At 48.4% G+C, this 15,829-nt stretch overlaps 2 long non-coding RNA genes across 3 annotated transcripts; both read right to left on the bottom strand.

Moving 5' to 3' along the window:
* Positions 1–3,478: 3,478 nt before the first annotated feature.
* LOC113902918 lies at positions 3,479–4,458 on the bottom strand. Its single transcript, XR_003513956.1, has 2 exons — positions 4,285–4,458; positions 3,479–3,707 (listed from the first exon to the last, which is right to left on the bottom strand). It is a non-coding gene; the product is annotated as an uncharacterized LOC113902918 (long non-coding RNA).
* A 6,391-nt stretch (positions 4,459–10,849) lies between these two features.
* On the bottom strand, positions 10,850–13,968 carry LOC113902917. 2 transcript variants are annotated; one of them, XR_003513955.1, is made up of 3 exons: positions 13,929–13,968; positions 11,607–11,781; positions 10,850–11,060 (listed from the first exon to the last, which is right to left on the bottom strand). It is a non-coding gene; the product is annotated as an uncharacterized LOC113902917 (long non-coding RNA). The 2 variants fall into 2 exon arrangements; XR_003513954.1 differs by lacking the exon at positions 13,929–13,968 and adding an exon at positions 13,507–13,547.
* Positions 13,969–15,829: the final 1,861 nt, after the last annotated feature.

The following is a 15,829-nucleotide window of genomic DNA, read 5'->3' as shown; positions in this document are numbered from 1 at the left end:
GCAAGAATACTGGAGTGGGTTGCCATTCCCTTCTCCAGGGGATCTTCCCGACTCAGGGAGCGAACCCAGGCCTCCTGCATTGCAGGTGGGCTCTTTACTCTGAGCCACCAGGGAGGCCCTATACTTACATACTGTGTATAAAGAGGAAATTTTTTTTTAATTGCAACTAGAAATGAAAATAGATAATAGTTGCAAACATTTATTAAGTACCTACAGTGTCCCACGCACTGTCCCGGCCTTTTACACGTACTGATTCATTGTATCCTTGAGTTAGATGATACTCATTGTATTATTGAGTTAGATGCAGTGATTACCCCCATTTTGCATGTGGGGGAACTGAGGCACAGAGAGGTTAAGTTACTTGCCCCAGGACACACAGCCAGTGAGTGGCAGAGCGGGGATTTGAAACACATGAGCTACACCAACTGCTCAGATTTTCTGCCCTAGCAGGACATCAGCTCCACGAGGGCAAGGGTTTTGGTCTTCTTCCCTGCTGTCCCCCCTGTGGCTAGACTGGCGTCTGTCACACCATAACGCTTAACACATATTTACTGAACAAATGAACAGGTGAACAATCAGTTGCCATAATTAGAAGGCAATCAGAAGAACAAACACAACGGAAAGCAAACGAGTCTGGCGAGGTACTGCTCTTCAAGGAGCCGAGCGTGAAGCCTGCTGTGTCCTTGTTCAAACAGGACACGAGCACGTGTGTGAGAGGAAGTGAGGGGCCACGCGTTCTAATGGAGACTGGGGCCTTGCCTAGTCTCCACTAGAGAATTCACAAAGGACTTGAAAGGGAGCAGTTTTTCTCCCCTTGGGAGTCAGTTGTTATTAATATGTCTTTTAACACCTTTGCTGAGCTAGAGTTCACAACATTATACCATTCACTCAAAGTGTATAACTCAGATAATCGTCTAACTTGATCTAATCGTAGAAACCTTTTCATCCCCACAGAAGCCTCGTACCCATCAGCAGTTACCCTTCATTCATCAGACCCGCCAGCCCTAAGCAACCACGAGTCTGCTTTCTATTTCCATGGATTTGCCTCTTCTGGACATTTCATAAAAATGGAATTATACAAAGGGTCTTTCGTGGCCGGCTTCTTGCATGTAGCAGAGTGTTTTCAAAGTTCATCCATCTTCTAGTCAATTATTTCCTGCCCTGTCCTGGGTTCATGTAAAACCATCTCTGACGAATCCCTTGCTTCAGATGCATAAAGAACCGTGGGTGAGTCCTGGCCTTCTCCCGCTCCTCCTCTAGCGAGGGTGCTGGTTTGGTTCTCCCAGTGTTTGGACCCAGGAGCTCCCAGGATGGAGTTGGAGGAGGGGTGTATCTTTCCACTGCCCTTGGGTCTGGGCAGGGACTGGCCCACATGTTCCTGCTACTCAACCCTCTTTCCTAAATCAGGACTCTGGGCACTCCTGGGAATCACTGTCTGCCCCCACCGGCTCTGGGAGTGTCAGTGAGTCACTGGGCAAGCATTTCAGCAGCACCTGTGTGTGTCCGTCTGGGATGAGGAGCTGGGGTGATGGAGGGGAAAGAGATGCTGACCGGTCAGGCGGTTCACACTGAGGTCAGGTTCCCTAAAGCAGGCTTTCTCTGCCTCTGCCCCTACGCTTGTTTTGGCCACGGGAGGTCGTTTTATGTGGAAATTATCTTTTATGTGTTTGTTGTTCGGCCGCTCATTCGACCCCATGAACTGCAGCACACCAGGCCTCCCTGACCTTCACCATCTCCCAGAGTTTGCTCAAACTCACGTCCATCCAGTTGGTGATGCCATCCAGCCATTTCATCCTCTGTTGTCCCCTTCTCCTCCTGCCCTCAATCTTTCCCAGCATCAGGGTCCTTTCCAATTAGTTGGCTCTTTGTATTAGGTGACCAAAGTATTGAAGCTTCAGCTTTAGCATCAGTCCTTCCCATGAATATTCAGAGTTGATTTCCTTTCGGATTGACTCGTCTGATCTCCTTGCAGTCCAAGGGACTCTCAGGAGTCTTCTCCAACACCACAGTTTGAAAGCATCAATTCTTTGGCTCTCAGCCTTCTTTATAGTCCAACTCTCACATCCATACGTGACTTCTGGAAAAACCAGAGCTTTGCCTATACAGACACTTGTTGGCAAAGTAATATCTCTGCTTTTTAATATGCTGTGTAGGTTCGTCATAGCTTTTCTTCCAAGGAGCGTCTTTTAATTTCATGGCTGCAGTGTTTAGCTGCTGTCTTCCCAAGCAGACTCAGTGTCTGAGATGCCTGGGCTCTGTAGTGTAAACATTATGGAGTCCCTCATAGTTACTGTTGAAAAACCAGCCTTTAAGGAGTGATGCCACTTTTAACTTTCTGGGATTCTGGGAGGTGGATGATCTTTCTCCCATTTACAGAAGTGGAAACTGAGGCTCAGGAAAGTCAGGTGACCTGTACAAGGCGTCATTGTTAGGAAAAGTTGGAGCTGGAGTTTGAACTGGATGCCAAAGCCCGTGCTCTTGACTGAACAGGAAGTTAGAGGCTGTGGTGGGGAACACGGGGGACGGGTACTGTGAAAGGGGACATTGCCCTTGGGTACACCTTCTGGAGTGTGTGCCCGTGTCACTGAACTAGCTTCGTTTTGCCCAACACACAGCAGGCCACGATGCTGAGACAGCTAAGTGTGCATGAAACACAAAGACGACACCAGTCTCAGATCTACCTCCCAAAAGGCCAGGAGCTTGGGAGTATTTATGGGATAACGAATAGAGCGGGAGGGGGGTCTGAGCGTGGGGAGTGTGGGGAAGGGTGATTGGAAAAAGGTGCCATCGTTGTTCTCTGCAGGTGCAGCCAAGCTCCAGGCCTCTGAATGTTGAAAGATGAAGACGCTTAGCACCACCTGAGGGTGGAGTTTTTGACCCTCCAGAATCAAAGGGTCACCAAGGGAACACTCACGCATGCCCAGTTGGAGGGTCGGTGGTCCCGTCTTGTCCTGTCTTAACAGGCTCAGCTAGAACTAGACACAGCTGACTCCAAGTTCCTGGAATACAACTTCTTATGTCTTAGGCTACTTGCTGCTTGGAGGGCATGCAAAGCCTTGATCAGTGAAGGCAGGTGAAATGGATTTGACTCATTACCCCCAGTTTCAGCAGGAGTTTGTACGGAGTCAGGTACTCTGCCAGAGGAGGGGGAAGTATCTCCATCCAACCAATACCAAAAAAATTAAAAATAAAAGGACTTCCCTTGTGGTCCAGTGGTTAAGACTCTGCGCTTCCAGTGCAGGGGGCATGGGTTTGATTCCTGGTTGGGGAACTAAGATCCCACATGCCGTGTGGCTATGTCAATAAAAGAAAAAAAGCTTCAAAAATCAGAAATGATTTGGAGATGAAGGTGGGAAGCATGTCGTGTGGTGTTCCTGGAGCCTTGGCCTACACCTAAGCACTTCAAGTCAAGGCCTTTTGTGTGTGTGTGTGGCGGGGGTAGGGGGTGGGGTGGGGGTGGATTGATGAGCGGCAGAACTCAGTCAACTTTGGCAAAAATGGAAATTTATCAACACATGTAATTAAAATATTGAGGACAGATCTCCCTTCAGGTGAGGCTAGATCCAGGGCTTGTGGGGTTAGAGCTGTCTGATCGCTACCCTTTGGTCCTCTGCTCCTCCGTTCGGCTCTTTCCTTAGGCAGGCACCTCGTGGTGGCAGACATGGACACCAGCATCTCTGGATCTTCTTCCTCCCAGTTTAGTATTGCTGAGTGGAAAAGAACTTCTCATTTCCAATAGCCATAGCTCCGGCTAAACTCCTGGCGTCACTTGCTCATTGACCTGGCTCGTCTTACATGCCCATCCCTGAACTGGCAGGGCAGTGGGCTCTGATTGGCTGGGACTGGCCAATCGGTGCATCCTAGGGCTAGAGAGGGATCAGTCCTAATTGAACCACATGGACCAAGGGGAAAAAGGATATTTCCCCGAGGAAAACTCAGGATGCTGTTACAAGAAGCAGCAGGAAGGGGACTGGACAGGTCCAAGTCAATAGACTTCTTCCTCATGGGAGGTGGAAGATACCATCCAGCTATCTGGCTTCGCTGCCTACTAGCTATGTGAACTTGAGATGACGCATCCCACCCCCACCCTCCCCCTCTTTTTTAAAAAAATATATTTTGGCTGCGTGGCATGTGGGATCTTAGTTCCCTGACCAGGGATCGAACCCAAGCCCCCTGCAGGGGAAGCTCAGAGTCTTAATCACTGGACCACCAGGGAAGTCCCCGTTCCCCCTTTCCGAGCCCCAGTTTGCCCATCTTTTACAGTGATGATCTCCTCGAACTCACCCAGCTCTGAACTTCTGACCAAAAGATCTCATTTAGCCAGAAGCCCAGCATCCTAGCTTGACAGATCCAAGCTGCGGCTTAGGAATGCTTGGCCTTCGCGCACCCTGAGGTTGAACTTGGAACCGGACATCCAGCCTCCTGTTCCTGCTCATGCCGGCAGGGTACAGCCTGTGTTAGTGGGAGGAGGTTTCTTTGTACATCCCCAGCGTTCTCCTTCTATAATTGGCTCCGAATGAAATGATCTCATCCCTGAGCACTGAGGAAGATGGGTGGGGGTGGGGTGGGGGGAAAGAGCTCCCTGGCAGCATCTGACACTGTTTGTGACTCAATCATTTCCCAGAGAGAGAGAGAGAGAGAGAGCCCACTCTCTTGAAGACGACATAAAAGTTTGGGGGGAAAAAAAACAAAAAAACAACAGTCTTGGTAATAGATGGAGGAAGGCTCCAGCTCTCTGGGCTTTGCGAGGCCTGAGGCAGTTCTTCATTCTGTCCAAACCACGTATCTTCTGACTGTGGCTCACAAGTCAACGTGATCAGTTGTGCCATCTACCCCTGGCCCGAGAGGAGGTAAGCATGGCCACGCGGTCAAGCCGGTTGTCCTGCATGGATTCTTGATGGAGTTTCGTGGCTGGCTGCAGCTCGTTTAAATGCCCATACATTAATTGTGAAAGATGAGCTCCTGACCAACTTTTAAAAAGCTTGTCACGGCACCATCTGCTTGGCGTTTGCACTATTGCATTACATAAGAGGAAAGACATTTTTAAAGAATGCGGCTGCATTTAGTAATTGGATCGCCGGAGAGGAGCCAAGCTGGGGCGGATGGCACTGTGATCTGGGGTGCGACGGCCTCCCCAAATTCCAGGCGGTCTTGGCAGAGACCTGAGTGCAGCCCAGCTTGGGAGACAGGCCCTCGGTGTCTTCTTCTCCTCTTGTCTCTCTCTTACTTTTCCTCCCCCCATCTTTGTTCTTCCTCACCCCTGCCAGTCTGATCAATTCTGTCAAGTATTAATGATAACCAAAATATTTCACCTGCCTAAGCTCCAGTTTCCTCATCTGAAAGCGAGAATAGCTACTGTGAGGTTTAAATGCATTGATACACACAGTGCCTGGCACATGGTGAGTTCTTGTAAGGTATTACGTGGAGCTGCGTCTGATACATTGGGGGCTTCTTTGGTGGCTCCGTGGTAAAGAATCCTTCTGCAATGCAGGAGATGCAGGAGACGCAGATTCAATCCCTGGGTCGGGAAGATCCCCTGGAGGAGGGCATGGCAACCCTCTCCAGTATTCTTGCCTGGAGAATCCCATGGACAGAGGAGCCTGGTGGGCTACAGTCTATAGGGTTGCAAAGGGTTGGACACAACTGAAGTGACTGAGCGCACACACACACTGATATATTGAGGGACCAGATGTCTGTCTGTTTTCCTCCCTTTCCCTCTAACTTCTTTTATTAAAAAAAATAATGCAATCACTTTATTTGTGTTTGGCTTCACTGGGTCTTCGTTGCTGCGCACTTTCTCTAATTACAGTGAGCGGGGTCTATTATTGGTTCTGGTGCCGGGGTTTCTCATTGCAGCGGCTTCTCTTGTGGAGCACGGGCTCTAGGGTACTCGGGCTTTGGTAGCTGTAGCACACGGGCTCCGAAATTGCAGCTCCAGGGCTCCTGGAGCACAGGCTCAGTAGTTGTGGCACACTGCCTGAGTTGCTCTGTGGCCAGTGTGTGGGATTTTCCCGGATCAGGGATTGAACCTGTGTCTCCTGCATTGGCAGGCAGATTCTTTACCCCAAGGCCACCAGGGAAGCCCTTCCTCTGCCTTGCATTTGATTCAGTAAGTATTGAGGAAGTGCCTACCTGAGAGGCCGGGCCAGCTTCACAGATGTGCAACTCGGGCGATTTGTTCAGAGGCCCGTGCTCTGAAGGGAGGGCCCCCCAGGGATCACTGCTCTGTCCTTGCTGGTTTTTTCCGAATCATTTCTGAACAAGAGATCCTGCCCTATCACTTTGCGCTGGTCCCCGATGGTCCCACCTGGATGTCTAAACAACACGTTTTATTGGACTGCTCGATATTGAAAAGAAAGAGCTTGGTCCGCGTTTTAAAATTTGGAGAGGTCACATAAGAACGTGCTGTATTTTGGAAGACTGGAAACTCTTGAAAGAGCTTGGTCTGCGTTTTAAAATTTGGAGACGTCACATAAGAACGTGCTGTATTTTGGAAGACTGGAAACTCTTGCCACAGAGAGTCGCTATGCCCACGTGCCTCCAAAGATGGGCTGGTCATGGGCGGTGGGGCCCTCTGCAAAGGTCACGGGCTTCAGTTCACCAATGTCCGCACCTCTTTCGGAGGCTTTGAACTGAGTCCCTTTGTTCACTTACAGAGCATCTGGGATGGTGGCTGGGGCCATGGGCTTTGCAGCCAAGTATGTTTTCAGCTTTGCCAGTCAACAGCCGTTGACCTTGGGCAAGCAGCTCTTTGCCTTAGCTTTCCATCTGTAAAATGGAGATAATGAGAACAATAAATTCTCCCTTAGGGATGTGAAGCAGAGACTAATTAACACATGGAAAGCATCTAGAACACGTTGTATTAGTATCACTGCTCTTTTGCCTGCTGCAGAGGCTCAGACTCCGAGTCTGAGGGGAGCCCCCAGGAGCTGGAAGCTGCACCCCAGCAGCTGGCTATGATGTCATTTTCCTCCTGCCAGTATGAGCAGCCTTGTCAAGGCTCACTTTCTCTGTGCCTTCAGAGTCGGAGTTTGTACTTGGAAGCTGCCCTCTGAAAGTTATAAGCATCATTTTGAGGGAAGGGCCTTCTGTTCCTTAAATAGACCAGTTCATCCCTGCCTCAGGGCCTTTGTACATGCTGCAGTTTCTTTCTGGAATACTCTTTCCCTATATATTTGCATGGCTAAATGCTTATTCTGGTTTAGCTCAAGTGAGAGAGCAGTTCCTTAACCCCCCTAAGTAATGTCTGCCCTGATCCCTCCACTCATCTGCATTCAGTTGCATTATCTCCCTCCCAGAACATGTTTGTTGTCTGTCTCCCAGACAACCTGGTCTGTCTTAGTCGTTGCTGTATCCCCAGCAGCTAGACCATTGCCTGGCACATAGCAGGAGCTCAGTAATAATTTGTGGAATGAATGAACCACTGAGCTCATTAACTCTTCGTGGCCACCTGTAAAACAGGGACAGGAGACACTATAGCTCAAGGTCACATAGCCAAGGAGGCCAGGAAGGTAGGCGGGGATCAGGTGCCTTGCTTCTGATGCTCTTGCCCCCAGGGGGGAACAGGAGAGACAAGGGAAGCTTTGGGCCCACCTAGCTACCCAGAAGGGGTCGGGTACGGAGCAAGGCCACGGAACAGCCTCTAAGCGTGGCAAGAGTGAGCCAGCCCGGCAGCCAGGAGGAGGGACTGTTGGTAAGAGCCGGAGACCATCGCCATGACAACTGGACAGCCTACAGCTTCCCGCAGCAACAGCAATGTCGCCAGGGCTGCAGATTTGAATTTGGCTGGGGTGCAATGAGGTCAGTGAGGGGTGGGGACTCCAGACACCTAGTCTGGGGGAAGGAGGTTTCTTTTCTGAGAGTTGCCTAAAAACTGAAAGGACCGGGTGACACTATATAAGAGTGTGTGTGTGTGTGCGCGCGCGCGTGCGCGCGCGCGCGCGTGTGTGTGTGTGTGTGTGTGTGTGTGTGTAGGAGTGGACTGGGTGGAGCCAGGATGCTGGGCTTGAATCTCAGCTTTACCACTTCTGCACGTCTTGTCCAAGTGATTTAACTGCTCAGTGCCTTGATCCCCTCCAGGTAAACTGGGGATAGACAGTGGTATCTTACGCATGGTTCCCAACCTTGGCGCTAGGGACTGGTTTCGTGGAGGTCAGTTTTTCCATGGACAGCGGTCAGGGAGGGGGATGGTTTTGGGATGATTCAAGTGTATTACATTTATTGAGCATTTAATTTCTATTACTATCACATCAGCTCCACCTCATATCATCAGGCATTAGATGCTGGACACTGGGAACCCCAGCCTAACAGGGCTGCTGTGATAATTAAAGGAGATAGTACACTCACATCACTTAGAATGTATCTTACATTGCCACTAAGTTCTAGAATTCAACTTTCATCTGACTTTTGGTTGCCTTTCTGCTGAGGTAGTGGGAAATTTGGTCTCAGTCATCCTCAGGGATCCCCACTTTCTTGGCTTTTTCCATTCATTTAACTAATATTTATTGAGCACCTACTCTGTGTGAGGCAATGCTCTAAAGCTGGGAAACACAGCAGTGAACAAAGCAGACAAAAATCCTTGCCTTTGTAGAGCTGATATTTTAGTGGTGAAAGTGTTAGTTGCTCAGTCGTGTTCAACTCTTTGTGACTCCATGGACAGTGGCCTACCAGGCTCCTCTGTCCATGGAATTCTCCAGGCAAGAGTACTGGAGTGGGTAGCCATTCCTTTCTCTAGGGGATCTTCTCAATGAAGGGATCAAAACTAGGTCTCCTGCATTGCAAGTAGATTCTTTGCTGTCTGAGCCAGCAGGGAAGCCCTGACATTTTAGCGGGGTAGACATTCAATAGGATAAAAAGGAAAATACATTATGTATGTGTATGGTCAGTTGATAAGCTGTGTCCTGCTCTTTGTGATCCCATGGACTGCAGCCCGCCAGGTTCTTCTCTCCATGGGGTTTTCTGGGCAAGAATACTGGAGTGGGTTGCAGTTTCTTCCTCCAGGGGATCTTCCTGATCCAGGGGTTGAAGCTACATCTCTTGCATTGGCAGGCAGATTCTTTACCACTGAGCCACCTGGGGAGCCACGTATCATGTCAGATGGTCTTAAATGTCAAGGGGAAAAATAAAGCCAGTTTGGGGGGGATATGGACTGTGGGTGAGGGTTTGCAATTTTAGACAATGGTAGGTTGTGGAGGTGTTAGAGCCCTTCTGACAAAGTCAGCTTCGAGGATGTAGGAGGCAAGAGAGGGAGCTACGTGGTTATACGGCAAGAACATCCCAGGTAAAGCAAACAGCAAGTGCAGAAGCCCTGGGGCGAGCAAGTCAGCTGTATGAAACCATATCGTGCAGTTCCACTGTTTGGCGTGTGTGCACGAATGGTGTTACGTGGCACCATTTAGTCCTGCGTGGGTGGCTGTGAGTCTTCTCATGGATGGAGATGTGCGTACATGTTTGTTCACACACAGGCCTGCTGTGTTCAGCCAGAGGTGCTGTTCTTGCACAGAGGAAGGATGCCATCTATGCAGATTACAATGGAATGGGACCCCCTGGGGTTGTGCCATGCAGTGGCTCTGTGCAGATTTTATGAGGAAATACACAAAGATATGTCTGTGAAAATGTCCATATGCGCATATGTCTGGATATTTGCACAGAAGTGATATGTAAATGTGTACATAAGGATACGTCTATTTAAAATGTTAATATTTTGAATATCATGGGTTTTTGTACTATCGATTTTTTAAAATATTATTTATTTTTCAGTGTCCCTGAAGTACATTTTTTTTTCTAATTACATTTTTCTAAATACAATTTTAAAAGATTTTTTTTTTGATGTGGACCATTTTTTAAGTCTTTATTGAATTTGTTACAATATTGTTTCTGTTTTATGTTTTGCCTTCTTGGTCATGAGGCATGTGGAATCTTAGCTCCCCAACCAGGGATCGAACCCCCCACCCCCTGCATTGGAAGGTGAAGCCCTAACCATGGGACCACCAGGGAAGCCCCTGTCCCCTTACATTTTACGCCACAGCAAGAGCCTCACTTTGTTTACCTGAGGCCTGGTCCTGTTCTGTCCGCAGGATGTAAAATAAATGTGGGGGAGGCCTGGCTGAGGTGAGGGAAGCCTTTTCTTCCAGTTTCTTCCAGCATCTGTGCTCATTAGCGTGTGACCAGAATCTAAACTCAATCTGAGCACCTCTTGTTTCTCTAAGACGAGATTTATGGAGCCCTGATATGTGCCAGGGAGTCACATACGTTATTTCACTTTATCCTTACAACCATCCTCTGGGGTGGAAAATTTTTTTGTTCAATTGCACATGTATTTATTTATGGCCTACTATGTGCCAGGATCACCATCTGGTATTCCTGCTGGCCCAGCATACATTCTTTATTTTTCTGGTAAGAGCACCCCAGGTTTTTGGGAGGAGGCTAGCCTCTCCCCCTCACAGTGCAAATGGCTCAGCCCTGGTTTTCTGCACCCCTCCCCGTAGCTCTAGGAGGGGATGGCCTGGGTGGCCCAATCAGCATTGTCCATCTCTCTGGCCATAGAGATTGGTGATGGGATGATCATGTGACCCAACTTGGTCCAATCAGAGTGAATACTAGGACTTTTGCTGTGCTGTTTGAAAAAAACTTTCTTTCAACCAAGATTTCTAGCTGTAAGAAATCTGATGTAATCTTGGAGCTCTTAGGGAGGGTCTCCTACATGGAGAAAAAGAAAAAACTGAGCCCTTGGCATCTTTAGAGCCCCTAGATCCAACTGTACCTGAAGCTATTGCCCAAAGACTTTTCAGTTCTAAGAGTTTACCATTGGTTTCTAAAATTAGTTTGAGAAGGCATCTGAAATCCTGTGTTGCCATCTTTATACATTATCTTCTTTAATTCAGGGATGAACTCAATGGAGAAGGGGCAAAAATTATAAAGGAACTGAGCCGCCAGGAAGTAAGCAGTTTGTTCAAGGTCATATAGCAAGTCAGTAGTTGAAGCTTGGATTCGAACCCAAATCTCTCTGCCTCCTGAGCCTTCCTTCCATTCCACACTGTCTGAGCTCTGGACTAGAGGATCTGTGGAGATGAAAGACAAAAGACTCGAGTCCCATTTTGGTCACTGTTTTCTATGTGTCCTTGATCAGGTCACAACCTGAGCCTCAGTTTTCCCATCTGTAAAATGGGGAACATAGTAGTGCCTATACCATCTTTTTGTCATGAAGGTTGAACGAAATAACCCATGTAAGTAAAGTGCTTAGAACAGGGTTGGGCAGGTGAACAGGAGCAGTGAAGATGAGCTATTATTATCATGGCTGTTTTTTGGAGTAAAGGAAGGGGGTCTGGGGGCTTCATTTTTGCCTATAGCCAGGATGCTCCCTGCCTCCCTGCTGGTCACAGGTTCCCAGGAGACCTAGGGTGGCATCTTCATCCATCTCCTGCCAGATCTGACTCACTTACCCAGGAAGTAGGCACTTAAAGAGCCGCTTCCCCAGTTTCTCTTTTAATTTTCATTACATAAATTTCTCATTTCCTAGAATAGAGATCTTGAACGGCTGGGCTCATTTGGAAATCAAAGTCAGCAAAGACCTCATTTATATTAATGGGGATGCTAGTCTGGCTTACAGGGAGGCTGAAACGAGGATGGATGGTAGCGACTCTGGCTGAGCTGCTCCAGGCTGAGCTCTTGGACGCTGCCTTGGAGGAGCAGATTCTTCTAGGTTCATCTGGGACTGTCTTCATTATGTGAGAGGCTCCTGGATGCAAGCTTCCCTGGTGGCTCAGACGGTGAAAAGTCTGCCTGCAATGCACAAGACCCAGATTCGATCCCTGGGTCAGGGAGATCCCTGGAGAAGGAAATGGCAACCCACTCCAGTATTCTTGGCTGGAAATCCCATGGACAGAGGAACCTGGTGGTCTATAGTCCATGGGATCACAAGAGTCAGACACGACTTAGCGACTAAACCACCACCATCACCTAGATGCCAGGACTGTGTTGGTCTCTGCCTTAAATGCCCCCATGGCTGCTCTGAGAGTGACCTTGCTTAACAAGGTGCTGTGTGATCAAGCCCTGTTGACCTCTCTCACCTCCTACCTATCATTCTTCTTACTCATCCTGCTCCAGCCAAGCTGGTCTCCTGAGAGTGTTCCTACCTCAGTGCCTTTGCACTTGCTGTGCCTTCTGTCTGAAAAGCTCTCCTAGTAGCTCTCCTGGTGGCTAGCTCCTTCTGTCAATTAGATCTTGTCTCACAATCACCACCTCCTCAGCTTCAAGAGGGACTGAGGAAGGAGAAATGGGGAGCTATTGTGTACCGGGTACAGAGTTGCGGTTTTGCAAGATGAAAACATGCTGGAGATGGATGGTGGTGATGGCCGCACAGCAATATGAATGTACTTGATATCACTGAGAACTGTATACGTCAAAATGGCTAGAGTTCGTAAAGTTTGTGTTACATGTGTTTTTTTTTTTTTTCACACACACACACAAAAATTAGAGCAAAAAGAAATTCCAGCTTCTGTCTTTCTCTTGGATCACTTACTCTGGGAGAAGCCCTCAGCCATATTGTAAAGAAAGGGAAAACACCTTATGGAGAGATTCGTGCGGTGAAGGACCAAGGCCTTCTGCCAACAGCCCCAACACCAACTTGTCCGGCCCCTGCGGGAACTATCTTGGAAGTGGGTCCTCCAGTCTAGCCAGGCTTTCAGAGGACTATAGCCCTGGCCAACATCTTGACCGCAGCCTCATCAGAGCGTCGGCCCTGGAGCCACACAGCTAAGCAGTCCCCAAAACCCTGAGCCACAGAAGTTGTGAGATAATAAGCGTTTACTGTTGTTCTAAGCTGCTAAGTGTTGGGGTAATTTGTTATACAGCAGTTGGTAACTAACCCAGCTCCTCATTTGTAAAATGAGGGTGATGACAGTTTCATGGAATTGTTGTTGATGATAATTTTATAATACTCATGATGATAATTTCATAGGTTGATTTTTATAGAGTCGTTGCTAAGAATTAATTAGCAAATAAATGCATGCGAAGTGCTCAGAACCGTGCCTGGCATACAGTAAATGCTCAATAAAGCTTAACTAGCAGGATTTTATGTTCTCTGTGATTTCTGGCATTGTGAGGAGCTCAGCCTGAACAATAGATCTCCACTAAGGAACAGATATAGGCCGCAGGCTATGGGACAAATAACATTGATGGTAACAAAGAGAGCTGGCCATTATTGAGTACTTACGCATGCTAAGCCTAGGGCTAGGCATTTAACATCTTTTTGTTAAAGCTTTCCAGTAGTATTTCAAAGTAAACACTGTTATTTTCCCATTTTATAGACTAAAAAAACAAGGATCCACAGAGGGAAAATGACTTGCCATACATAGGTCACATAGCAAAGCAATAGTGTAGGCAGAATTTGAACTCGGACGCTTCAGTTGAGTTCAGTCCAGTCACTCAGTCGTGTCCGACTCTTTGCAACCCCATGAATCACAGCACCCCAGGCCTCCCTGTCCATCACCAATTCCCGGAGTTTACCCAAACTTATGTCCATCGAGTCGGTGATGCCATCCAGCCAGCTCATCTTCTGTCATCCCCTTCTGCTCCTGCCCCCAATCCCTGCCAGCATCAGGGTCTTTTCCAATGAGTCAACTCTCAGCATGAGGTGGCCGAAGTACGATGCTTCAGACCCTAGCGTTTCCCTTCTGAACCACTGGATTGAGCTGCAGCTTTAAATCCCCGCTCCTCCCACCTCCGCCAGACAAAGCCCCTCTTCCCCCTTTAGCTATTTCCTGTTTATTAGCACAGGGTTAATTGCCAGCACATCCCGACAAGCGAATAATTTGTTTCCTCAGCTCCCATCTGCTGAGGGTCAAGCCCCCTTCCCCTTGGGAAACCAGAGAGTCGATTCCCTTAGAAGTTTGTTTTTCTGATTCCAATATCCTCTCCCAGGCTCTCACCTTTTTAAAGAAAACTTATTGACTGCTCCAGGTCTTAGTTGTGGCATGTGGGAGCTAGTTTCCTGTCCAGGGATTGAACCCAGGCCCCCTGCACTGGGAGCAGGGAGTCTTAGCCACTGGACCACCAGGGGAGTCCCCAGACTTTCACCTTTGCTATTGAGGTTGGGCAATAGGAACACAAACACATTCAGAAAAAAGCACCAAAGTATCTGCCCAGCCTTCGCTCCCTATAGCAGCTCATCAGAGGCTGTTTAATTGGCCCCAAACCTTTGGAGCCCTGCACTTCCAGACATGCTGCCAGCTGGCTCTTCACAAACAGCTTGCCTAATATTTGCCTAATATGTGCATGTGGCCATCAGGAGGGGCATGTCCCCAGACAGGCGATGAGCTCAGGACATGGGCATCGCCACACCTGCTCCTCTCCCTGAGGACGGGGGAAACAGCTGTGTAGCCACTGACAGCAGAGCGTTTTCTGAGCTCGGGTCTTGTGTGTATATTTGTGTGTAGGCAGAAGGGCAGACAAGGACCAAGCCAAGGCCAGTGGGGGCCCGGAGCGGGGGACAGGAAGTTTGCCCCTGCGATGGGGCCACGGCCGTGCTGGATCTGCCCTCCCTCGAGCCATTGCTTCTCAGATATTTCTGACCATTAATTAATTTCATTTTTGGCTGTGCTGGTCTTCGTTGCTGTGTGTGGTCTTTCTCTAGTCGTGGTGAGAGTAGCTATTCTCTGGTTGCAGCGCTCAGGCTTCTCTAGTTTCGGAGCACCGGATCTAGGGCGGCAGGCTCAGTGCTTGCTGCACTTGCCCTTCGTTATCCCACGGCATGTGGGATCTTTCTGGACTAGGGATTGAACCCATGTCCCCTGCATTGCAAGGCAGATTCTTAACCACTGCACCACCAGGGAAGCTCAGAAGTATTTTCGCATTGTGAACTGTCACACACACACACCCCCCGCCACCGCCACCACCAACACACACAAGTGAAATGAAAGTTTCATGAATCTGAATTCATTTTATTGTGAGCAATGCATGCCCATCTATTATATTCTGTTCTAATCTGGTCTGGTCTATATCATTATTTCATCCAAAAAAGTGCTAGTTGTGACCCATGAAATAGATTTCAAAGACCCCTTTATGCAGGGATTTGTAAGCTGGGTCCGTGAACTTTAATGGGACAATACTCGATAGTTTTATTTTCACTGACCTCCAGCTGAAATGCAGCACTTCCTTCAGTTATAGAGAAAAAAAATCTTAGTAATATAAGCAGTATTTGTGATATTGTCACTAACAAACACTATATGATTTTGCGTCTCCATTATGCTGTTGCAGATCCCTTGAAGCAGCCCAGAAATGCTTTGTGTCTGTTAGTCGCTCAGTTGTGTCTGACTCTTTGTGACCCCGTGGACTGTAGCCCACCAGCCTCCTCTGTCCATGGAATTCTCCAGGCAAGAATATTGGAGTGGGTGGGTTGCCATTCCCATCTCCATCAGATCTTTCCAACCCAGGGGATTGAACCCTGGACTCCTTCATTACAGACAGATTCTTTACCATCTGAGGCACCAAGGAAATCCAAGAAATGCTTTACTTCCTTGAAAGAAAAGAAATGCTTGACTCCCTTGAAATTATGGTAGTTACTAGACCTGATCTCAGGTGGCCTCGGCCTGGAATGGCTTGGAGTGGGGCTTGGGTTCCCAGCCAGAGATTGAGGCTGGGTCATGGCGGTGAGAGCTGCAGATCCTAGCCACTAGACCATGGTCAATGACAAGGGCCCTGGATCCTCGGCTTTGCAGAAAAGAATTGCCACAAAGACAGAAAGTGGTGAAGCAAGTATTTATCAGGAGGAAAAAATACAGTGTGTGGATAGACACATGAGCAGACTCAGAAGGAGAGTCCCTCATGGTAG

This window comes from Bos indicus x Bos taurus, chromosome 13 (genome assembly GCF_003369695.1).
Source record: "Bos indicus x Bos taurus breed Angus x Brahman F1 hybrid chromosome 13, Bos_hybrid_MaternalHap_v2.0, whole genome shotgun sequence".
NCBI classification, from domain to species: domain Eukaryota; kingdom Metazoa; phylum Chordata; class Mammalia; order Artiodactyla; family Bovidae; genus Bos; species Bos indicus x Bos taurus.
This window is presented reverse-complemented; position numbering and strand designations above follow the sequence as displayed.